General features: G+C 39.0%; 1 non-coding gene across 1 annotated transcript; it reads right to left on the reverse strand.

The window, feature by feature from the left end:
• Window positions 1–933: 933 nt before the first annotated feature.
• LOC121830657 (5S ribosomal RNA) lies at window positions 934–1,052 on the reverse strand. The gene has a single exon (XR_006073874.1). It is a non-coding gene; the product is annotated as a 5S ribosomal RNA (ribosomal RNA).
• Between the last annotated feature and the right edge of the window lie 24,491 nt (window positions 1,053–25,543).

Consider the following 25,543-nt stretch of genomic DNA (forward strand, 5'->3'; position numbering starts at 1 on the left):
TTTGTTAAATGCAAATGGACTAGACATCGTTGATGTACTTATTGCCTGTATATATTGTATATACTTATTGTACTTACTGTATATAATTTTTCTTGTATCAGTTATAACCTTCTTTTATTATTTTAGAGAAAAAAAGAGGAAATGTGGTGTAAGACAAATTGCAAAATGGTCTTATTAGTAAAAAACCCAGAGCTAGATATTGGGGTAAAAACCTGAGAGATCAGAGGAATATGAAAAACCACAGCCAACATCACCTTACAGCTGCCTCAGTCTCCAAAGAGACCTTTCTGTATACCCATACCTACATGCCTTTCTGTTCTGCAATCTCATTTCCTCTTTCCACCCAGCTATATCACTTCCTGTCTGTCTGTACAGACCTCCAGATCTGTATGGTTAGTGCTGGGATTAAAGGCATGTGTCACCATGTCTGGCTCTGTTTCCCAGTGTGGCCTTGACCTCACAGATATCTGGTTGGATCTCTGTCTCCCAAATGTTGAATAGAAGGTATCTGCTACCATTGTCTGATTTCTATGTTTATTATAGTGGCTGCCTTTTTTTCTCTGATCTTCAGATAAGCTATATTGTGGTACATAGATAAAATATCACATTTCCCCTTTTTTGTCTAATAAAAAATTTAAAAAGTTATAACCAATGTAAGAAAAACTATATACAATAAGTACAATAACTGTAGACAATATATACCAGCAATAAATACATCAACAATGTCTAGTCCATTTGCACTTGACAAATTCAGAGAAAATATTCCATTATCTACCCTATTTTGGTGAGTCCAAAATGTATCCAATTTACTTTCTATCCTAACTTGTATTACCAACCAAAAACTATCTTTTGATGTCTTTCAAACTTATATACTTTATACCTCTTTAGTGAGTTTCTTTTATGAATTTTTTTTTTTTTTTTTTTTTTTTTTTTAGCCTACAGCACCTGGTATTCCCAGGCAGTCTCCCATCCAAGTACTAACCAGGCCCGACCCTGCTTAGCTTCCGAGATTAGACGAGATTGGGCGTGTTCAGGGTGGTATGGCCGTAGACTCTTTTATGAATTTCTTAACAAAAAAAATTATAACTATCTAATTTTCAACTCCCTCTGAGATCCAAGAAGGAAATAATATTAACTGAGTAAGGAGGAATCACAAACAAGTGACTTCCAAAAAAAATTGCTTTATGTCAGAAATAGCTGTCTGCCTGGATAGTCACATGAGGTTTTTCTGCAACATTGGGCATCATCTTTGGCCTACAGGCTTAGCATATTGGACAGACTTATGTGTGAAGCAGGATTTTCTAAAGAGCATTCCTATTTGTCTTGGCAAGAATCAGCAGTCCTTTGTTTTGTGTCCTACTTGTCCATTTTGGACAGCATAGTGTCAGCAGTCAATGTGAGGGCTCTTTCTTGCTCAGTGGCTAAATTTTGCCACAATGAAAGTAAACTCCATGTGGAGTTTCTTCAATGTCCATGTTCTTTGAAGTAGATTGGTGCTACGGGGAATAGACATATCTTATAGCCATTAAAAAAAAGAAAAAAAAATCTGTTATTAAACATCTTAAATGTCATATTCTGTAGATTTCTGAAGTGTATGAAGATGACCTGTCCATTTAAAATATATCTCTGCTTGACCTTGAAAACATACTTAATATGACTACAAGTTCGATTGTCATGACTAACTACTAACTTACATTTCTTTATATCCTAAATAGTTGGTAATAATAGCTTTCAAGCACTAGCAAATTGTATTACATTGTTAAATAAACTGTATATGTACAATACCTTGAACAAGATTAGAAATATATGTATAATATATTCTAAAAAAATTAATCTCAAATTTATATCAATATAAATAATTTATATACAATATACAAAAATCCAATCCAATGCAAAATATTTAAATTAGTAGTTACCTTCTAAAAGTAGATTCAATTATCTACCTTTTCATCTTATCATATCTATATTCTCTCTTTTTTCTTTTCAGAGTAGATTCCATAATCTACCCTTTATTCCATCAAACAGTAATAAGCCTAAGCTAATGGCTTTGCAGTTATAATTAATATAAGCCTCTGAATGATTATTTTATAAGCAGCTGTGGGACCTCAGGGTTGGGCAGGATGGAGAAAACTTCTGACTACACCTTTATCTGGGTCTGATTATCTCTATGATCTGTTTTAATACGTTTTTCTAAATCTTGTATCTTGGCATTTAACCAACTTTTTAGGGATAAAACAAGAATGATCAAACCAATAATACATTACATAAATCTCATCTAAGTTAATTATTAATTATTCTCTTACTGTATTGTTCCATTTTTAAACCATCCATTGTGTAATCATACAGAGACCTAATACTCTCCATCATAATAGTGTTTCCAATTTTTTAGTCCTTTCTGTCTTTTTTTTAAAACCAATTCCCCCCTTTAAGAAATCCCAGTTGTCTCGTCAAATCTGTTGCTGATGACGGTGAAGATGTGAGGCTGGCTGCTGCTGCATAGAATGAGTAGAAGCCTGAATTTTAAAGGCAAATATTTAGTTTGGCAGCAGCCTGAGGAAGGGGTCCAGGGGAAAACCACAGCCCACTGGGAGAGGAAACCTGCTATTTGGAAAATGCACACAGGATCGTGGGGAAGAAGTACATGTGGCAGGGGCTGCATAAAGATAGGTCTGGCCAGTGGTGAGGTCTAACTCTGGCACCATTTGGAGGCCAAGTATCTGTGAAATTGCTGCAGAGAGGCTGCAACAGAAAATATCCCAGACTAGCTAAGAGAGCTTTGGGAAAAGAAAGAAAAACCTAGCCGATGGGGCAGTGACTCCAGCGGGAACCCCGCATGCAGCTCCAGCATGTCCAGGTGGCTACAAAGCCACAGGCAAGTGGCTTTCCCATGAATTCTTGCCCCAAAAGTTGGACGCCAGTTGAAGTGTGATCCTACTTAGTCTTAATAATAAAAATCAGGAGTCAGATATAAGGGTAAAAGCTGAAAAATCATAGAGGCAAAGGAGCAGCCACAGTCACCTTTTACCTCACCCAAAAGGTCCAAGCTCCTGTCTCTAGCCCACGTTATCACTTCCTCTCTCAGCTCAGCCATATCACTTCCTGTCTCCTGTCTGTACAGACCTCTGTGGTTAACTAGTTGCTAGCTTAACCCTCTGATCTTCAGGCAAGATTTATTTGTCAGAACACAAACAAAATACCTCAACAGTCTCCAGTTTAGTGTGATTTCTAATAGAATTACTGTTAACATTCAAATGTGAGGCATGCCTTCAGCACTTTTGTTTACATTGTCATTGAACAAGATCCCTACCAATTCACAGCTCCACTCAGTTCTTCTCCAGGTAGGCAAACTTCAACCATGGCTTTACAGGATTATGTCTCTACAGTTTCTCAGCAACCTCCATTCTCCAATGCAACCAAAATCATGGGCTTTCCATGTTTTGAATTTTAATGATGGTCTTTGCTGCAAGCACAAGAGTGAGGACATTTCTCCCCTTTCTCTATGTCATCTTCTCTGTCACTGAATGGACTTCCCCGTTCAGACAAACACAGACACAGGTGGCTGGGACTGACCATGGGTGCAGTGCTTAGCTTGTGGCCACAGAGGCAAAGGCATCAGCCTACAGCAACCTCTGCAGATCGAAATCAGCTGTGAGGAAATCCAGGCGAATTCTGTTCCAAGAGAGGGCAGATAGGAGGGCCAGTGAAGAGAGAGAATCCCACATCACTGCCTGTGTCTCTGAATCACTGTTGATAAATCAGTATCAACCCAAGTAATTTTGATACCCCTTGTTTTCCAATAGACTAGTAATATGGACAAAAAAATAAATAGGCAGAGAGCCATCAAAATTAAATGTCATCATCCATTATATTGACATAAGAGATATCTACAGAATATTCTTCCCAAACATCAAAGAATATATATACATTACTGAGCACTGCATGGAAACTTCCCTAGAATAGACTACATTATAGGACACAAAACAAAGCTTAACAATTTCTGAAAAATTTAAATAACCCCATGTATTCTATCTGGTCATAATTCAATAAAACTTAAAGTCAACAGCAAACAAATGTCTAATAAGCAAACAAACACATGGAGATTAAGCAACTTAATTCTAAATGATGAATTAGTCAAAGAATAAATCAATAGATTTTAAAGTTCATGGAACAAAAAAAAAATTAAAAACAGCATAGTAATACCTCAGGTACACATTGAAAAACAGTCTTGTGTGGAGAATTTATAACTTTGTGATCCTATATTTAAAAAAAAAAGGAGCATAAACAAGTGACTTGCTGATACTACTCAATAATTTGGAAAAACAACAACAAACCAAACCCAGTTTCAGAGAAGAGCAAAAAATAATAAATGTCAAAGCGGAACTTAATGAAATAGAAACAAAGAAAACAATACAAAGAATCAGCAAATCTAAGAACTTGTTCTTTGAGATGATAAACATGACTGACAGACCCTTGGCCAAGCTAACCAGAAGAAAGATGACAAAAATGAACAGAATCAGAAATGAACAAAGAAACCTTACTACATACACCAAAAGATTCTGATTATTATAAGGGAATACTTTGAAAATCTATACTTCATGAAGATGTAAAATATAAAAGAAATGGATTAATTGCTATATTCATCCGAACTACCAAAGTAAAACCAAGAAGTAAACAACCTAAATAGACCAATAACAAACATGAATATTGAAACAGTAATAAAAAGCCTTCTAACTCAGAAGAACCCAGGCCAGATGGATTCACAGTGTAATTCTGCCAAACTTTCAAACAAGTTCTAAAACCAATCCTTCTTAAAATATTTTTAAAAAATTAGAAACAGAGAAGTTCTACTAAACTCCTTCTACAAAACCAATAACACTCTAATACCAAAAAGAGTTAAACACACACACACACACACACACACACACACACACACACACACACACACACAAACACAAATAACAAACAAACAAAAAGAGATACAAATTTTCTGAATAAAATACTTGCAGACTCAGCAAAGGCACATAACCAAAAGATCAAATTGACTTTATCCCAGAGATACAGTGATGGTTCAACATTCCTGAGTAAATAAATATAATAAATTATATAAATGGACTTAAAGGGGAAAATATCACATAATGATTTGAATAGATGCAGAAAAACCTTCAGTAAAATTCAATAGGTCCTTATGTTAAAAGTCCTGGAGATAATAGGCTAGTGGAAATATCCTTCAACACAATACATGCTTCTCATGGCAAACCAGAAGTAAATTTCTCACCTAACTGGTGAGAAACTTGAAGCAATCCCATTCATATCAGGAACAAGACAGAGATGTCATCTCTCCTCACGAGTTGTTTTTTAAATAGCATTAGCTGGAGTAATAGGATAAGTGCATAAAACAAAGGAATACAAATGGGGAAGAAAAAGTCAAATTATCCCTATTTGTAGATGATACATTATACCTAAGAGACCTCAAACTTTCCATGAGATGGGGTCTTTAGTTGGAACTGCGTTAGGGAGTTCATTACAGAAGGAGAAGGAGGACTAAATAAGGGATAAATAAGACTAAGGATGCTTGAGTAAGACACAGGGAAGCATCATTATATATTTACCTAAAGTTTCATATAATGCATAAACAGTTATGTGTCGCACACATCAACAATATTATAGAAATATAGATTGAATGAAGGTATACAACTTGGGGTGATAATTCTTTCCCCATGAACCATAGACTAATAAAACATGCCAGTATCAGTCATGAGAAACTTCCTTGTAAGTTGTTGGAGAAAAGAGTCCAAAAGACTCCTAAAACAATAAAGTCTATTGTCATTGCCCTTGGTTGCCCTTGAGAAGCTGAAGGTTAGTTCCTATTTCTAAAAACACCACACATTTGGGATACAGGATTTGAGCTGAAACTGACCAGAAAGCCTACTTCCTGACAACTAGCTTTAATAGTACTGGGAGGTGATATACAAGCAGGTAATGTAGAAAAGTTACCAGTAGTCTTACCCAGAAGTGATAGCTATGAACCACAGTGACCAGCATTGCAAGTTATCCTTTAAAGTGCAATGGTGGAACTTATATTTTGGTGGTAACTAATAAATGTCTCAAGGCCCACATTAACAGGAAGAAAATTATGCCTGGTTCTGTAAACCTAGCTATGGCTAATAAGCTCTTGAATTTTGAAGGAGAACCTACTACTGCCATTTCCCTAAACCAGTATAATCTTAATTGCATTTGAAACACTTATCCTTGTACCCATAAGAAAGTGTAGATCTCACCTCTCATCAAAGCATCATTTTGCAGCAGCAAGAGACTATCACATAAATCCATACTTATTAAAATGCAGAGAACAAATGACTGTCACATGCCTAGGCTCAACTGATATATCAACAACAGACTTTCTGCAACTAAGCTTCAGGGAACATCTTGGAAGAGGGAGCAGGGCATCTGCTGAGAGACTGTGCTTTCTAACTAGAGCAGAGAGGCTATATCCATGAAATCTCAACACATCTACCTACACCAGACCTCAAGGATTCCAAAACAGATTACACCCCTGTTGCTGGGTCCTAAGGACTCCCTTGGGGGAAGGGATGAGAAGGCTGAGAAGGCACAGCATCAATGATATAGACATGAGGACCCAGGTGAAAGGCAAACAACAGACCTATTTACTCAGTAAAGCAGAAAGTCGTATATACCCTCCTCCCAGCATCCAGGCTCTGTCCTGATCTGGTGACATTGTGTGGTCGTCCCTCATTGGCCCAGTCATTAGGACCCAGCAACACACCCCGATGTAAATGAGGGAAATTCCACAGGGTCCTACCCCAGATGAAGAGCTACAAGCAATTAACAAATGGCCAGGGAAAGATAATTAGTTTTTTTCCAGAGATGAGCCCTTGTCTTTTGTTGAGGATTACTCTGAGTGGCTGGGGCCTTTTGAACCCTTCTCCCCGTATTTCTACTCAGAATGTTATTAGAATATTTATGGGGATGGCATAGACTCAGTATGTCACTCTTGGTAATGCAGCCACTTTTGCTGTGTTAATTTCTACTGATCTATTTATTGCAAGTGTCTGACCATCTTCTACTGCCTTCCTTGGCATCCTTCTTCAGTGACTTAAAGTTTTCATTGTAGATGTCTTTCACTTCCAGAGTTGTTTATTCCTACATTAAAAAAAAAAGCTATCATGAATGAGCATGTTTTCCTGGTTTCATTTCAGCAGGTTTGATATCGGCATATATAAAAGCTACTGGGTTTTGTGCGTTGATTCTCCTGCACAGAAAACAAAGCAATTGATTGAATTAATACAGCCTGTAGAATGGGAGGAAATCTTTGCCAACTATATAAATGTGACAGAGGATCATTATCTAGAATATATAAAGAACTCAGAAAACTAAACACCAAAATTTAGGTAATTTAATCATTTAGTAGGCTAATGAAGTGAGCAGCCAGTTCCCAAAATAAGAGGCATAAATTGTCAAGAAACTTGAAAAGGTGTTCACCATCCTTACCTATTAGAGAAATGTAAAATCAAGCTGCACTGGGATTCAAACTTAATCTCATTAGCATGGCAATCAAGATAAGTTCATACTCGTTGGCCGGGGCATGAGGAGAAGGGATCCTTACACTCTATGAGTGATAATGAAAGTTAGTCTTTATGGAAATAAGTACAGGTTCCTCAGGAGGCTGAAAAGAGTATTTCCATACAGATCTATATGATTTGTGGGTGTGTTCTTGAAGAACTCAGATCAATACTCCACAGACCTATACTCATGTCAATCTTATTGCAGTATCACTCACAATAGCCAAGTTCAGGAATCAGCCCAGGTGTCCAAAAACAAACAAAAAGATGGACTTTTAAAACATGGTATACATGCACCGTGAGGTTGTATCCAGCCAAAAAGAAAAGCTATGCTATTTGCTGGTAAAAGGCCAGAACTAGAAAAAGAGGTCACAAGTTTGAGAGAGAGCAATGAGGGTCCATGGTAGGGTTCAGAGGGAGAAAATGGGAAAAAGTTATAGTAGAGTTTCAAAAAAAATTAAAAATTTATTATGAGTAAATAAATAAATATAATAATAGCAGGAAACAAATAACTTTAATTTGAAAACCACTAATGGAGCACTAGCCATGTGGCCTGGCTGAGTTACTCAAAAAAGAATAACTTCCCTTTTTCTCCTTTTTATTCAATTTTCTTAGTGACACTTACAACAGCCAGGGCAAGCTTTTCCTGACGTCCCAGGCTTCTTACTCTCCTGTGAAGTGTCCTCTCTCTCCTGCCCTGATGCTGTTTGTGTCCGTGCAGCTGGTTGCTGACCTCCACTGCTGAACTTCCTGCTTCCTGCCCTCTTCCCCTCCATCTCCCTCCTAACAAATACTGTGATTTCTAGCTTATACACCTTCTTGTTTTCTTCTCAAACACTAATGAAATAGTTTTCCTGTTTCAAAAAAACAAAAAGCTTGAACGTGGACATGGACAGGGGAACAGCAGAAAGCAAAAGTGCTGTGTGTGCCATTAGCTTTTGATCTGTCAGCAGGACCAGAGACTGCGAGGGCTGCCACACTGCACTGGGGATTCTGTTAGTTGTTCTCCAGGGGAACAGAGCCAATGGGATCAACATGTGAAAGAATTTATTGTGAGAGTTAATTTGGTAACAGCAGCAGAATCCTGCCTGAGAGCTGAGGCCAGGAATCATTTGGTCCTTCGGTCTGGGTGTGGCAGCAGCTGGTGCTGGTTTTCAATGGTTGTCTCACTCTGAAGAAAGGACACCTGCAAACAAAAGTAGCCCAGTTCACAGTGCTAGTCCTCAGCAGTGCTAATCTGCTGCTGGAAGCCCTGGAGGTCTCTCAAGAGCTGCTGGTCCCAAATCCATGCTGATGAAAGCTTGGAAATGCTGCTTCTGACCTCAGGGCAAGAAAGAATCAGCAGCAGCAAGAAGGCAAATTATCTTGGTGCCAAGAGGAATCTTCCTCGTCTTTCATCTGGACTGCTACTAGCTCTTGAAATCAGTGTGGGTCCTCCCATGTCAAGCAAGACAATCAGGACACACTTCAGGTGTGGCTCCCTACTTAGGTGATTCTGATCTATGGGAAATTGGTATTGAAACCAATTAAAATGAACTGCCAGGGAATAGGAGAAGACAATCTGTTTCCAGGAGAAAATCTCATTTAGCTTTTACCTTCCTTGATCATTTAATATTAACTTCAGTATGTATATGTAAGGCCATGAATACCAATCTGTGGCATTTTTATTGTCTTATGTAATCCATAGACTAGATAACCTCTCCTCCTATAAAGAAAAGATAGTTTGCATTTCGATCCGGTAGAGCATAGGACAGATATCTGCAGAAACTACTCTCCCATGACAGTACAAAAGCACCCAGGAATAATAAATGCAGGAATAAATCTCTCTGTGTTCCAATACATTTTAGTTATGAAAGCAAGCAAAGATTGGATTTAGTTCATGTGCCCTACATGTGGCTGCCCCCGCCGTGTTAAGTAGTAGTTTATTGAAGGTGCTTGAAAAGAACCTGACCAAAGCAGATTTTGGAGACAGTCTTGATACAAGACATGAGTATTAAGTGTGAATTATGTGTAACTGACTAATATTTCCATCAGCTAGAGGTAGACTAGAACTTCCCTTTTGGAAAGCTTACTATAGCAGAGTATATGTTTATGTAAGTCACCTAAATTCTTCCTCTTTTAGTTTTTCTCTTTTGTCAAACAAACTACTTTTTTTCCTATTTTTATTTGTTTTCTCCAAGATAAATAATTGGCAGGACATGGGGTAGTATGGAAGAGTTGGGTGTTGAATATGATCAGGATAGTTATATGCATATATGAACTTCTCAAAGAATAGATACATTATATTAAAAATAACTGAAAATTTAGCTTTTGAAAAGTAAAAAACCCTCTTTCTGTGTCTGTATCTGGATTTTGTTCTGGGTCCCCCCCCCCTCTCTCTCTCTCGTTCTCTCTCCCCCATTCTAGCCTATGGAACCAACAGTTACCAAGTAATCTGAGATATCAAGTGCTTCTTTGTGAGTTGTTGTGGGAACCTGTTCTGGGGTTCCTCGTGGCTTTACCCAGCAGGTCCACATAGAGGATGATCAGGACCACGGGCCTGAGTGCAGGTGTCTGAGATGGCCTGCACTTGGCTGTGCTGGGGGAGGAGGTCTTTTGCTCCACCCCTAGGCGTCTCTATAAATACCCTGAGGCAGAGACAGTCGGGCCGATGGAAAAGGTTCCAGGCCCTCCTCAGGCTATCCTTTATTTTCTATCTGTTTATCTCCACAAGATTCTCCACAATAAATCCTTCTATCTAATATTTCCTGCTGCTCACATTCAAGAAACCTCTGGGGAGCTGTGAGGTTGGTGGGTAAACGCCCCATAAATTGTAAGCATAAAGGATGTGTAAATAAGAATTATGTGAGGAGTTCCACACCCTACACACCAGTCAAGCAAATGGTTGGATTGACTAATACAATTAAAATTATTCACTTACCAAACCTTAATTTAGAGGTCATTTGGCATTTTTTTATTTCTTCATAAAATCCTCCTTTATAAAAATGTTGGAGTGATAGTTTCCTTGTGAGGCAGTTCATCTTGACAATACAGTTTTGCAGATAGAGAGGTGAGGACCTCAGGGATTTTCATTTCCTTAGTCAAACCTGATGAAACTTGCTTTATCAGGGAAGAAGATACAACACTATGACTTTCTGTCTACAGGATGCTACAGTCATAGCTCGTAGAGTGAGAAGCCCAGTTAGTGAACCAGTTCTTGTTGATGTGATAGCGAAGCATTAATTTGCCTCCTAGTGTGGGCTTTTAAATTAACCAGCTATGTTTAGGGAACACAGTGCAAACAACTGGCTTTTTAAACTGTTTGTTACTTCTCTGATTAAACTGTACTCTCCTGTAACAGTCAGCAAAGAACAGTCATTTCCCTGTCTGTGCATCATTGACTGATAGAGCACTAAGTGAGAAGCAACTGTGGGTAAGAAAGTGAGTAGGGAACCTGATCTCCAGCTCTGTAGCAGACCACCTGCCCCAGCCTCCCTTTCTTCTGCCCCCATCTCCAGTGAATCACATGGATCGTGTCCTCCAATCTTCCTTGCCCCACTAATTGCTTTATCCTAGCCCTCCCTCCAGCATGCATTTCGTGGGAACTCACAGGCCACTGGAGCCATGGAAGCAGGTAGGCTAACTGTACATCTTCACCTACCACTCCTTTCCTCCAAACCCAATACACAGTCTCACCCCCAGCTCTGTAGCAATCCACCTGCTAAGGCCGACCTCTGCCCCTGTCTCCAGAAGATCGTGAAGCTGTTCTACTCCGAATTTTCTCCCCACTCATCCTGTTTCCCAGCCCCCAACTACAGTAGGCTCTCTACTAACCCACCATTAAGGCTGACTCAGAAGCAAGTAGGCCAGCAAATCCGGTGGATTACTTCACATCTTTCCTTTCCCTCTACTTCATATGGAATCCCTCAGTCTCATGCCCAGCTATGTAGCAAGCTCCAGGGTGTGGCATTTCATCACTCTCTCTCCACTCCCAGGGGACTAAGAAGATCATGGTGAGACTCTTAATCCCAAAGGCTCAAGGAGAAAGACCACTGATCCAAAGCACCACGGCCCAATTAATTAAAGTAAGCAGTTAATTAAAGCAAGCTATTTTTATTTGTATACATGGGCTGTTTCTCCCTAAAAGCAGTGTTCAAGAGATCAGCATTGTATGTGAGGAAGACAAGGATTTTATAGCTCAGGGATAGGGAGTTCAAAAGGGGTGGTTCAAGGGCAAAATAGGCAGGGTTACAGGGGTAGAAGCATAATAAGGTGGTCATAAAGACTTCCTGAAACAAAGGCATGGTTACAAGGTGGTCACAACAAGATAGTCAGAATAATAGGTAGTTATGGGTGGTCAAAATAACCTTTTGAAACAAAGACATGGTTACTGTTTCCTGGAACAGGCAGTGCAGAACCATTTGCAGTTAAGGTTACAGGCGGGGCATAGCCCAGTCCTTGAGACACGGAGGGTTAATCATCAAGAGGAATATACCTAGTTTGTCTTTACTGTAAGGTAACGTTAAAGCCTAAGATGAAAGCAGGCCAGTTCATCAAAATATCCTACTTCCTTCCCTCCTGTAGACCTGCTCACTTCCCCCAGGCCATCCCCATTCCTAAGTACCAGCTCTTAATACCTAGGAATATATTTGACACTGAACTCTCAGTGACCACACCAGGCAACACACAGTCAATTAACTCTCAAAAGAAGCAGAGAGGCCAACAGAAACTAAGGAACAAAACACCCACCCCCACAAAAAAGCCAAGACCTGATATGAACTCCTGGAATTACAATATGCTAAACACAGATGCTTAGATGACTGTAAAAACTAATCACTAACTGCCAGTACAATATGCCTTCACTAGAGCCCAGCAACCAACCACAGCAGGCCCTATCTATTCCAACAGAGATGAAGCACAACACAAAGACCTAAAAATAGCCTTTATGAATATGACAGAGGTCCTTAATTAAATGAATCCCCTAAAGAAATCTATGAAAACATAAACAGTGGAAGGAAATGAATAAAATTATTCACATCTGAATGTTGAAATAAAATCAATAAAGATCAAACTGAGGGGTATTTAGGAGCTTAAATAGGAACCTCAGAGACAAGTCTCACAAACAGAATATAAGAGATGGAAGAGAGAGTCTCAGGCATTGAAGACACAATAGAAGAAATGGATGTTACAGTCAAAGAAAATCTTAAATCTAAAAAAGATCTTGGCTCAAACATTCACGAAATCTGGGACACTTGGAAAAGACCAAACCTAAGAATCATGGGAATAGAAGAAGGAGAAAAAACCCAGGTCAAAGGCACAAGAAATATTTTCAATGAAATCATAGAAGAAAATTTGCCTAAAGAAGGAGATGCCTAACAAGGTACAAGAAGCAGACAGAACACCAAATATACTGGAGCACAAAATAAATTTCCTTAGGCACATAATAATTAAAACATTAAATATACCGAATAAAGAAAGAATATTAAAAGCTGCAAGGGAAAAAGACCAAGTATCACATAAAGACAGAACTTCTAAATAATGCCTTCTCAGTGAAGACTCTAAAAGCCAGAAGGGCCTGGACAGATGTCCTGCTGACTCTACAGAGAACATAGATGCCAACACAGTCTATTCAAAGCAAAACTTTTGATCACAAAAGTTATAGAGGAAATAAGACATCCCATGATAAAACCAAATTTAATCAATATCTGTCTATAAATCCAGCCCTACAGAAGGTGCTAGAATGAAAACTTCAACCTAATGAAGTTAACCATACCCCAGAAATCACAAAGAATGAATAATCCCAGAGCAGCGAATCAAAAGAGGAGAACCCCCCCCCACACACACACACACAACACCAACATCACTACCATCGCCACAACAACAAACAACAGGAGTCAATAAACACTGCTCGATATTATCTTTCAATATCAATAGTATCTATTCCTCAATAAAAAGACAGAGACTAACAGAATAGATGTGAAAACAGAATCCAACTTTCTACTGTGTGCAATGAAAACACCTTGCAACCAAGGATAGACATCACCTTAGGGTAAAAGGATGGAAAAAGATATTGAGTAAATGGACCTTGGAAGGAAGCTGCTGTAAGGCATTTTAATATTTGACATGATAGGCTTCAAACCAAAACTAATCAGAAGAGTTTGGGAAGAACACTACATACTCATCAAAGGAAAACGCACACCAAGAAGACATTGTAATTCTTGACGTTTATGCTCCAAACAAAAGGGAATCTAAATTTGTAAAAGAAACACTACTACAACTTACATCACATATTGAATCTTACTGACTGAGAGTGGAAGACTTCCATACCACCCTCTTGCCAATAGACAGATTATCCAGAGAAAAACTAAACAGAGAATACTGGAGTTCACTGACATTATAAACCAAATGGATCTAACAGATATTTACAGAACATTTCACTCAAACACAAAGAATATATCCTCTCAGAACATTATGGATCTTCCTCCAAAATTTGCAAACACTTGGATTTAAAGCAACTCTAAATCAATATAAGAAAGTTGAAATAACACCCTGCATCCTATCTAATCACCACAGACAAAAACTGGATATCAACAACAGAAACTTTAGAAAGAGTAGAAACTCATAAAAATTAGAAACTCAAAAAAAATTTACTGTTGAATGAAAAAAATGGATCACAACAGAAGTAAAGAAAAAAAAAACTTTCTAGAATCAAATGAAAATGAATACTCAACATACCCAAACTTGTAAAACAAAATGAAAGTGGTTATAAGAGGCAAGTTCATAGCAATAATTGCCTACATAAAAAAAACCTAGAGAAATCTCATACTAGAAACTTAATAGCACATCTGAGAGCTCTAGAACAAAAAGAAATAATCACACTCAAGAGGAGTAGATGGTAAAAAATAATCAAACTCAGTGTAGAAAGCAATAAAACAGAAACAAAGAGAAAGAAATGGATAATTTTCTAAATAGGTAACATTTAGCGATGTTAAATCAAGATCAGATAAGCAATTTAAACAGTACTACCACTCCTAGAGAAATAGAAGCAGTCATTGAAAGTCTTTCAACCATGGTTTCTGGTGACAGCATAAACTGTGAACATCCACATGGTCTCCAACATCAGCACATGCTAAGGATCTTTGGTAGCAGTACAGACCAGGGATATCAACATGTTTTTGTTTGTTTGTTTGTTTGTTTGTTTTGTTTTTGTTTTTTTTCCAAAGCTTGGACTACAGACACCATCATAACCTTAAGCAGCAGCACAGGCCAAGGACATCAACATGGCCTCTGAGGTAACAGGACCATGGACACCAGTATGGACCCTGGTGGCAGCCAGGCCTGTGGACATCAGCATGGCCTCTGACAGCAGCACAGACCACAGGCAGACCCTAGACATCAATACGGCCAAGGTGGCAGCACAGCTCACAGATATCAACACATACCCCTGCCGCCCAGCCCCACTCCTACCCCCACCCTACCCCTGGGTACAGTAGGACCACTGACCCCAACATGGCTTGTAGCAGCAGCCATCATCTGTACTCCCACTGACTGTAAAGGGCAAGGAAGCAACTTTTGCTGTGGTATTGATGACTGCAGACTCACAGTTGAAAAAGAGGGGTATAGAATTCTGGCTTCTGTGACAACCCCTGCCCCCACCCCACCCCAAAAAAGTAAGATCCTAAAAAGAAAGCTATTATAGAGAACTCTTAAAGATTGTGATAAAAATGCTGAAATGTAGCTCTCCACAACTGATGGCTTCTGAGGGTGCAAGTGGAGGACCCAGTTTTTTTAAGAGGCCACTGGGAGTTTTACCATGGTCCAGTGAGTGTATGGACAACACAAATTGGGCTGTTTCTGTTTTCTTTTTCTTTTTTTTTTTTTCTTTGTGAAGGTGGAGGTCACAAGGGTGGGAAAGCAGGCATGGGAGGATTGGGAAGTGAGTGTGATCGGGGTGCATGGTGTGAAATTCCCAAATAATCAATAGAAATATTGTGTTGAAAAAACAAAAAGTCCAGGGTCAAAATATTTTAGCAGAGAATTCTATCAGATTTTCATAGAACATTTAACACCAATATTCTTCAATTAAGGACAAAATATAAACAGAAGGGACACTGCTCACTTCACTCTGTGAGGTCACAGTCACCCTGATACCCAAACCACATAAAGACCCAACAATGAAAGAGAATTACGGACCAATTTCCCTCATGAACATAGATACAAAATTTCTCAATAAAAGACTTGCAAACTGGATCCAAGATCACATCAAAAAGATCATCCACCATGATCAAGTAGGCTTCATCACAGACTTGCAGGGATAGTACAACATAAGTAAATAAATGAATGTAATCCACCATATAAACAACTGAAAGAAAAAATAATGCATGACCATCTCATTAGATGCAGAACCTGAATAAACCTGAATAAAAATGAAGTATAATGCCGGGCGGTGGTGGCGCACGCCTTTAATCCCAGCACTCGGGAGGCAGAGCCAGGTGGATCTCTGTGAGTTTGAGGCCAGCCTGGGCTACCAAGTGAGTTCCAGGAAAAGGCGCAAAGCTACACAGAGAAACCCTGTCTCGAAAAACCAAAAACCAAAAAAAAAAAAAAAAAAAAAAAAAAAAAAAAAAATGAAGTATAAATACTGCTTGACTTGCTTTGATATTGAAACCTCCTGAAGGTATCACAAATGAATAACTATGTAAAGTAAGCAGCCATGTAATTCATCCTTCATATTTGGGAATAACTATGTAAAGTAAGCAGCCATGTAATTCATCCTTCATATTTGGGAATAGAGGATCTTCTGACAAGGTGAACTTGTCCATAGCCTGGATAAATCATGGTAAAACCCAACTACTCTTAAATAAGCACTACACACAAGAAAGCAAAATAATCCTCATTCCTCCCTATGTTGCACTGTCTTAAAAATACCTAGGTCCTACCCTGTACCCTCTTTTACTTTATGGCAGTTTTAGGGTGAGTAGGAGAGGTTGAGGTGAGAAATGAAATCAATTCCCATGTGTCTGGACTGTGGGATGTACCCCAGGAGAGCAGCACACTATTGTGTTAAATGGCTCAAGGATATTTCTAGAACAATGCAGGAGGATTGCTTTGTGGGTGATTAATGACATAAGGGGTCATTTTGAAGAACTGTTGCTTAATGGGATCATTATTGAATCATAGCCCATATGCTCCTCCAATTGAGGTAGTGAAAAAGAAGTCTGGGAAAAGATGAGAGTGTGAATTACAATACTGCTAATTGCTAAGCTGAGGATGGTCTATAGGCTTCTCATAAAGAGAACTCAGATTTCACCTTATTAGATTTATGGAATGGTTTTCAGCAGTTAAAGCTGATGGTGATGGAGAAAAGAGATTTTCTGTGACTACAAACTCTGGTCCATCAGGATGATGCATCAATCCCTCACAAAGTCCTTTTGTTGGGCTTAAACAGACAGTGTGGTGTCTGGCAGAAGCTAAACACAACTGATGTTCCCTCCACTGAAAATATCCGTGGTTTCTTAAGAAAATACATGAATTGCTTCTTTCCAAAGTGCTACTGTATATATGCTACTCAGGGAGCAGCTACAGATCTTATCCCATCTATGTCTCCTCGGTGCTTATTTCCAAGTAGAAAGTTGCTCACTATGGAAAAGTGCAAATATCCAATGGAGGGTTTTATTTTATTTTTGTTTTCTTTACTAGCTTTGTATCAAGCTAGATCTGTCATAAAGGCAAGACCAGGGCTGTGAGAAGACTGTATGGCATCCATATAACTGCATTTGGGAGCAGGGCGTGTAAAGGATAACTGAGCTTAAATAATACCACAGGGTAGGACACTCAGGTAGGGTTTGTGTCTTAATAAAGATATACATCAGAGATGCCTTATAAAAACAAAAGATTCCATGAAGCCACAGCAGAAAGACAGTCATCTGTAAGCCAACTCAGGGGAAAAAAAACTGCCAATACTTCAAAGGTAAATTTCCAGCTTCTGAAAAATATGAGTAATAATCCCTGTCTTTAAGCCAAAAAAAATGTTGATAGGAATTAGTGTTGAGATCCAAGGAGTTGATTTAAATGATGAACATTCATATCTCTCTTGAGGAAATTCTCAGGTGTTGTTTATCGAGACCCCCAAAGTCAGCCTGTAGGGTTAAGCTTAATTTGCCCACAAGCACACGTGTTTATAATTTACTCAGCACTGGCTTCTTTGCCTTTTCTGTACCACATTAGGTTATGAACTGTGTTTTTGTCTGCTCCAGTGTATACATGTTGAAACTTCATGCCCTGATGGGATGCTATAAGAGACTGCTGTCTTTGAGAAGGAACTGAGGTGAGTTAAGGACACTTAGGTAAAGCCTAGAATTTGCTTCACTCTGTACTCCATCTTATAAGAAAGCAAAAAGTTGTAAATATTCATCCCAGAAAAGAACACGCCTCAGAACCCTAATATGCTGGGATTTTGATCTTGAAATTTTAATCTTCAAAACTGTAAGTATTTATGTTGCTTATAAATTCCCCACTGTGCTATACTATAGTGTTTTTTTACAACAGTCTGAGCTGCCTAGGCTATTCATTCCTTATTCTCAAATCTTCAAATTATATGTGGTGTGTGTGCATGCAGGGGGAGGGGCTTGTATTAAATCTACCTACTAGTTTTATTCTATGGTGGCGATAAAAATACCAGAGAAAAAATGACTTTGAGGAAGAAGAGTTTCTGTTAACCCAGTTTCAGGTTACCATCTGTCATAATTAGCATCAGTAGTCCATACCTGGAAACAGTAAACTTCATTTGAGTTATTTCCTCCTTTTACTTGGCCTATGGATACTTTTGTAGAGCATTTTCTTGATTGATAATTGGTATAAGAGGACTCAGCTCAATGTGGCTGGTCCCGATCCTGGACAGGTGGGCCGGAACTGTGTAAGAAAATTAGCTGAGCCAGCCAGAGAGAGCAAATTCAATAAGCAGTGTTCCTCATGGCCTGGAGTGTTGTCTACAGTTCTTGCCTTGAGTTACTGATCTGATTTCCCTCAGTGATGGATTGGGACTTGGGAGTTATAAAATGAAATATGTTCCCTACCCAAGTTGTGTTTGATTAGTGTTTTATCACAACAAAAGAAAAATGTCTAATAAACTGTCAGTCTCATAGTGTGGAATTCACAGCCACAGAAGTCTAAGGGGAGTTGTTAATATCACATCCAAAATCAAGATCTGAAAGCAATGAATGCAGGCATTACACCCCTTTTTGTATACAGTCTAGGATCCAAACCCAGGGAATGGTGTTGCTTACTTTTAGGCTGGATCTTCACATATCAGTTGACAGAATACAGACCATTTTCCACAGGCCTGTCCATAGACCAACCTAATAAAGAGAGTGCTCCATTCAGACTTCCTTCTAGATTCTGTCAAATAAAATTTATTATCATACTATCCCAAATATTTTTGCTGTTGGATGTACTAAGTTGAAGATCATGAGTCCATACATGTTTACACCTCTTCTTTTTCCACCCTCAAACCAAGAGTAGGGAGAATAAGAAAAATCTGTGATTTCATAACATATTCTTCACTTTATCTGTCTACTTCTCATCTGTACACCCTGAGAAGAAAAGGAAATAAATGGTTAAATCTACACAGTGTAGGTTCTTGAATAATCTGTTAATCAAAATTTGGTTTCCATATCCTTTTGCAATTTGTTAGAGAGCAGTTTCTGACCTCCTTCAGTATTGAAATAAGAGCCTGAATTTTAAACAAGAACTCCAGGGTCTTGACATTTGCAGATTACAATCTGAGTATCATGGCACATATGCTAAAGGACACGGTCTTTCGGAGGAGAAGGAAGCAGCATTTTCTCCAGTGGATCTTAGCCAAAAAGCTGGGTGCTTGACTCTATGTTGAGTGTGCCATGTCAAATAACCCCAACAGAAGTTCAGTCATATCTGGACATAGATGCAATTTTATGAGTTGCCCTCTTGTTTAATGAGCTGCCAATGTCCTCCAGCTGAAGACTTTCAGGAACCCTTAGTCAAAACAGTTGGATTTATTATTCATATATCATGATGATTCTGGATATCTTGGTATGGTGATGTCAGAGAAGCCTTGTTAAAGTGTTTCATCTGTGATTGACAGTTTTTAAAATTGAATATAGATTCTTTTCTTATACAATATATCTATATTATAGTTTCCCCTTTCTCTACTCCTCTCAGTCCCCCCCCCATAGCCCTGCCCTCCAGATCAATTTTCTTTCTCTCTCTCATTAGAAAAGAGAAGACTTCTAAGAGACAACAACCAAACATGACAAAATAAAATACAGTAAGATAAAACAAAAACCATCACATCAAATCTGGTCCAGGAAAACCAGCAGAAGGCAAACATCCCCAAGAGCAGGCAGAAGAACCAGATTTAGCACACTCAGGAGGCGCATAACAATACTAAGCTGAAAGCTATATTACACACAGAGAGGAGCTGGTGCAGACCCATGTAGGCCCTGTGCTTGTTGCTTCAGTCTTTGTGAGAGCTCATGAGTTGATTCAGGGGGTCTTGTTCTGATATCCTCCATCCTCTCTGACTCTTACACTTTTTCTTCCTCCTCTTCCACAGGGTTCCCTGAGCCCTGAGGAGAGGGATTTTTATGGAGACATCCCATTTAGAGCTGTGTGTTCCAAAGACTATCTGTGTATAATAGCTGTCTGTGGGTCTCTGTATTTGTTACTGCCTGCTGCAGCATGAAGCTTCTCTGATGATATCTGAATAAGGCACTGATCTGTGAGTATAGCAGAATAACATTAGGAGTCATTTTATTGATACTGTTTTTTTTAGACCATTAGTGTTTGGTTTTACTCAAGGTCTCTGGGCGATCGAGTTTCTCATTGTTGGTCACCCGTGCAGTGTTTTGGAGTTGGCCTTATGACATTGATTGGCCACTTCCACAAGCTCTGTGCCACCATTGCCCTAGCATATCTTGCAGTCAGGACAGATTATAAGTCAAAGGTTTTGTGGCCGGGTTGGTGTTTACATTTCTTTTTGATAGCGTGCAGAGTACCTTCTGCACCACAGACTCTAGAACATAGGGGTGAAAGATCAGTATAGATATCAACTAGACTTTTCTATGTTCAATCAATTATATGGGTGTTTTCCTCAGCAATGAGGACCCTTCTTTCAGTTCACAGGAAGCAACCCATTGCCTAGGCAACAGCTTGGCTTGTCTGCAAATTTCCATGGGACCTCCTTGGCCAACAACTCAGTTGAATTCAACCCAGTACCAATACTGAAAACCTTATTTGGTGATAAGAGATGGCCAGTTGGAACTCTGTCTCCTTCATTATTAGGTGACCTCATTAAGATTGGCTTCATATACTTGAGGAAGTTTCCACTGCACTAGATTCAATAGAATCCCTCAACTGCCCCTCAATTCTAGCTGTCTCTCCTTACATTCCCTCCCTCAACATCTTCTTTCCTGCTCTCCATCTGATCCTCCCATTCTTATCCCTGTATCCTTGTCCCCATATTCATCCACCCACAGAATCTATTCTATTTCCCTCTTCTGGTGGATCTATGTATCCCCCTACCCAGTCCCTTCTATATTTAACCTCTCTGGGTCTATAGATTATATCTTGGTTATCATTTATTTACTGGCTAATATACACATATAATCAAATACACAGCATATTTATTTTTCTGGATCTGGGATGATTTTTACTAATTCCATCCATTTACCTGAAAATTTCATGGTGTCAATATTTTTGACAGCTCAGTAATACTTCATTGTGTAAATGCACCACATTTTATTTATTCTAGATACAATATAGATTCTTTCCAATTCCTAAGTATTATGAATAGAGCAGCAATGAATATGGTTCAAGTACTATATTGAGTAGATAGGGAGAGAGTGGGTAGCCTTGTCTTGTGCTTGATATTAGTGAAATTGCTTTGAGTTTCTTTCCATTTAAGTTGATGTTGGCTATGGGCTTGCTGTATACTGTCTTTATTGTGCTTAGGCATGTCCCTTGTATCTCTAATCTCTCTGGGGTTTTTATCATGAAGGGGTGTTGTATTTTGCCAAAGGTCTTTTCTGCACCTAATGAGATGGTCATACATTTTTTCTTTTAGTTTATTTATATGATGGATTACATTCATTGATTTACTTATGTTGAACTATCTCTGCATGTTGTGATGAAGCCTGGTTAATCATGGTGGATGGTCTTTTTGATGTGATCTTGGATTCAATTTGTAAGTATTTTATTGAGAATTTTTCTATCTGTGTTCATGAAGGAAATTGGTCTTTCATTGTTGGGGCTTTATGTGGTTTGGGTATCAGGGTAACTGTGACCTCATAGAAAAAACTGGGCACTGTCCCTTCTGTTTCTATTTTGTGGAATAAATGAGGAATGTCAGCATTAACATTTCTTTGAAAATCTATAGAATTCTATGCTAAAACAATTTGGCCCTGGGCTTTTTTTTTGGGGGGGGGGTAATAGGCATGTTTAAATTGCTTATCTGATCTTGATTTAACATTAGTAAGTGGTACCTAATACTTACTTTGTGTTCAAGTATGTGGTCAGTTTTGGAGAAAGTTCCAGGAGGTTCTGAGAAGGCATATTTTTTGTTGTTTGTGTGAAATGTGTAAATATCTGTAAGGTCCATTTTGGTTTATAATGTGTGTCAACTCCAGCCCTTTTTTGTTTAGTTTCTGTTGGAATGACCTCTCCATTTGTGAGAATGGGGTATTGAATTCTCCCCCTATTAGTGTGTGAAGATCAATATGTGATTTATGATGTAGTAGTGTTTATTTTACAATCTTGGGTGCCCTTGTGTTTGGGGCACAGATGTTAAGAACTGAAATGTCATTTTGGTAGATTTTTCCTGTGATGAGTATGTAGTGTTGTTCCCCATCTCTTTTGATCAGTTTTGGTTTGAGCCTATTTTGTCAGATATTAAAATGACTACACCAGACGGCTTCTAAGGTCCAATTGCTTGGAATAGTGTTCCAACCCTGAGGTTATAACTATCCTTGTTGTTGAGGTGTGCTTCTTGTTTACAGCAGAAGAATGGATCCTCTTTTGTCATCCATTCTGTTGACTGTGTCTTTTTTTTCCTTTGGGTTTTTTTTGTTTGTTTGGTTGGTTGGTTTTTTTTGTTTTGTTTTTTTTTTGTTTTGTTTTGTTTTTTTTGTTTTTGTTTTTTCGAGACAGGGTTTCTCTGTGTAGATTTGAGCCTTTCCTGGAACTCACTTGGTAGTCCAGGCTGGCCTCGAACTCACAGAGATCCGCCTGGCTCTGCCTCCCGAGTGATGGGATTAAAGGCGTGTGCCACCAACGCCCAGCTCTGTCTGTGTCATTTTATTGGGGAATTGAGAGCATTGAAATTGAGAGATATCAATTACCAGTGATTGTTGATTTCTGTTATTTTCCTGTTGTTTGTTGTTGTTGTTGTTGGTGGTGGTGGTGGTGGTGGGGTGTATCTGTGTGTGAGTTTACCTTCTTTTTATTTTGCTGGTCTGAGATTTATTCTCTGTGTTTTCATGGGGTTAGTTAACCTCATTAGGTTGGAGTTTTCCTTTTAGCACCTTATGTAAGGCTAGATTCATAGAGATTGTTTAAATTTGGCTTTGTCATGAAATAACCTTTTTTCCCCTCAATCTATGATGATAAAAAGTTTTGCTGGGCCAGGCAGTGGTAGCACACGCCTTTAATCCAGCTCTGAGGAGGCAGAGCAAGGAGGAGCTCTGTGAGTTCGAGCCCAGCCTTGTCTATAGAACAAGATCCAGGACAGGCACCAAAACTACATAGAGAAACCCTGTCTCCAAAAACTGAAAGAAAAAAAATTGCTGGGTATGGTAGCCTGGTCTGGCATCTGTGGTCTCTTAGAACCTGTAGCACATCTTTCCAGGCCCTTCTGGTTTTTAGTTTCCATTGAGAAGTTAGGCATAATTCTAATAGTTCTGTGTTTATATGTTACTTGCTCTTTTTTCTTTTTTAGCTTTTAATATTCTTTCTTTATTCTGGTTATTTCTTTGGTTATTATGTGCCAAGGGGACTTTCTTTTCTGGTCCAATTTACTTGGTGTTCAGTATGCATCTTATATCTTGATAGGCATCTCCTTCTTTAGGTTAGGACAATTTTTTTCTATAATTTTGTTGAAAACATTTTCTGAGCCTTTGAGCTACAATTACTCTCCTTCATCTGTTCCTATTATTCTTATATTTGGTCTTTTCCTAGTGTTCTGAATCTCCTGGATATTTTCTGTCAGGAGATTTTTAGAGCTAACATTTTCTTTGATTGATATATCCTTTTCTTCTGTTTTATCTTAAATGCCGATGATTCTATCTTCCACCTCTTGTATTCTGTTGTGGAGCTTGGCTCTACAGTTCTTGCTGTAATTTCTGAATTTCTCATTTCTAGAATTCCCTCAGCTGAGGTTTACTTTTTTAATTCTATTTCCATTTTTAGGTCTTGAACAATTTTATTCATTTCCTTCCACTTTTTGTGCTTTCCTGGATTTCTTTAAGGAATTTATTAATTTCCTCTTTAAAGACCTCTATCAACTTCATACATTCTGTTTTAAGGTCTCTTCCTTGTGCATCAACTAGGTTGGAATACTTAAGGCCTGTTGTTGTAGTATAGCTGAGCTCTAGTGGAGACATATTGCCCTGACTGTTTTTGATTGTGTTTTTATGCTGGTGCCTAGGGGTCTAGGCATCTGGAACTGGATGATTATAGGCCTAGGTGCTGATTTCTGGATTTGTCTTTGTTGGGTGTGGGCTTTGTTCCTTGGATTCTGTTTCCTCTCTGGGTTTTCAGAGTGTGATGATAGGAAATTTTCTTTGGACTGATAGTTGTGGCTATTTTGGGTTCTTTGGAATTGGGGGAGATGGTGAAGAGAGGTAACCCCAGAAAGCCTATTATAGCACACAGGATGGAACTTGGGGCTTGGATCTGGAGGAATTCGAGGAGAAGGGAAGATCTACAAACAGCCTAACTGTTTCCCTGGCAGGAGTGGTGTGTGGGTTAGTGGGGTTCCTGCTGGAGTTGAGGGCTGGGATAAAGCAACAAGTGGGGATAGGGAGGTAAGGGGGAGTTCTGTGAGATCCACAGGAGCTGTAGACAGAGGAGGAAGAAAGGCTGCAGCAGGTGTTCTGTTGCAGAGATGTGGATGATATTGTGGCCCTGGGTTTGGAGAAGGGGAGGGAGTGGCGAAGGTCTTCAGTTAGCTTCCCTGTTTCCCTGGCCTTCCCAGCTGGTGTTTCACCAGGAAATGCCTGCTGGTGTTGGAGGCTCAGATACTGGAATGAACTGGGGCATGGAAGGTTGGAGGAGAAGAGCTTTGTGTTCCATTGGAATGGGGTCTAAGAGAAAAGGGAGACTGCAGAAATACTCTGCTATAGAGTCAGGGATGAGACTTGGGCGGAGGTGGGGTGGGACTGGAGGAGCAGAAGGAGAGGTGAAGATCTGTTGTCAGCTTATCTAGTTCCCTGGCGGGAGTCATGACTGAGAGATTTTAAGAAGGAAACCCTTGCTGTAAACAAGGTAATGTCACCAAAAAAAGGATAATTCTGTAATTGGGCATGTTAGTTGATGCTAATCATAAAGTAAAAAGAAAGAAGATTCTCTTTTATATGTTGGGAAGCACACACACCACACACACACAGAATGAGAGAGAGAGACAGACAGACACACAGGGAAAGGGAGAGAGAGAGAGAGAGAGAGAGAGAGAGAGAGAGAGAGAGAGAGAGAGAGAGAGAGAGAGAGTCATCACTTAAATTGTCCAAGAAATGAAACATTTAGTGGGATTATTTTGGTTTGGTGAGATTTGATTTGTTTTTATGTCTTGAAAATGCTCATGCCTTATCTATGTCCAAGGAATTCCCATGTTCTAGAAATCAATGTTTTTCAAAGTTACTCCTGTTCAATCAAAAAAAGCAGAGGGTCCAGCTCTCAGAGTCATATGATCATTAATTAGCAACACAGTCAAGAATCTTAACTTTGGTGGAAAA

This window comes from Peromyscus maniculatus, chromosome 6 (genome assembly GCF_049852395.1).
Source record: "Peromyscus maniculatus bairdii isolate BWxNUB_F1_BW_parent chromosome 6, HU_Pman_BW_mat_3.1, whole genome shotgun sequence".
Lineage (NCBI taxonomy): Eukaryota > Metazoa > Chordata > Mammalia > Rodentia > Cricetidae > Peromyscus > Peromyscus maniculatus.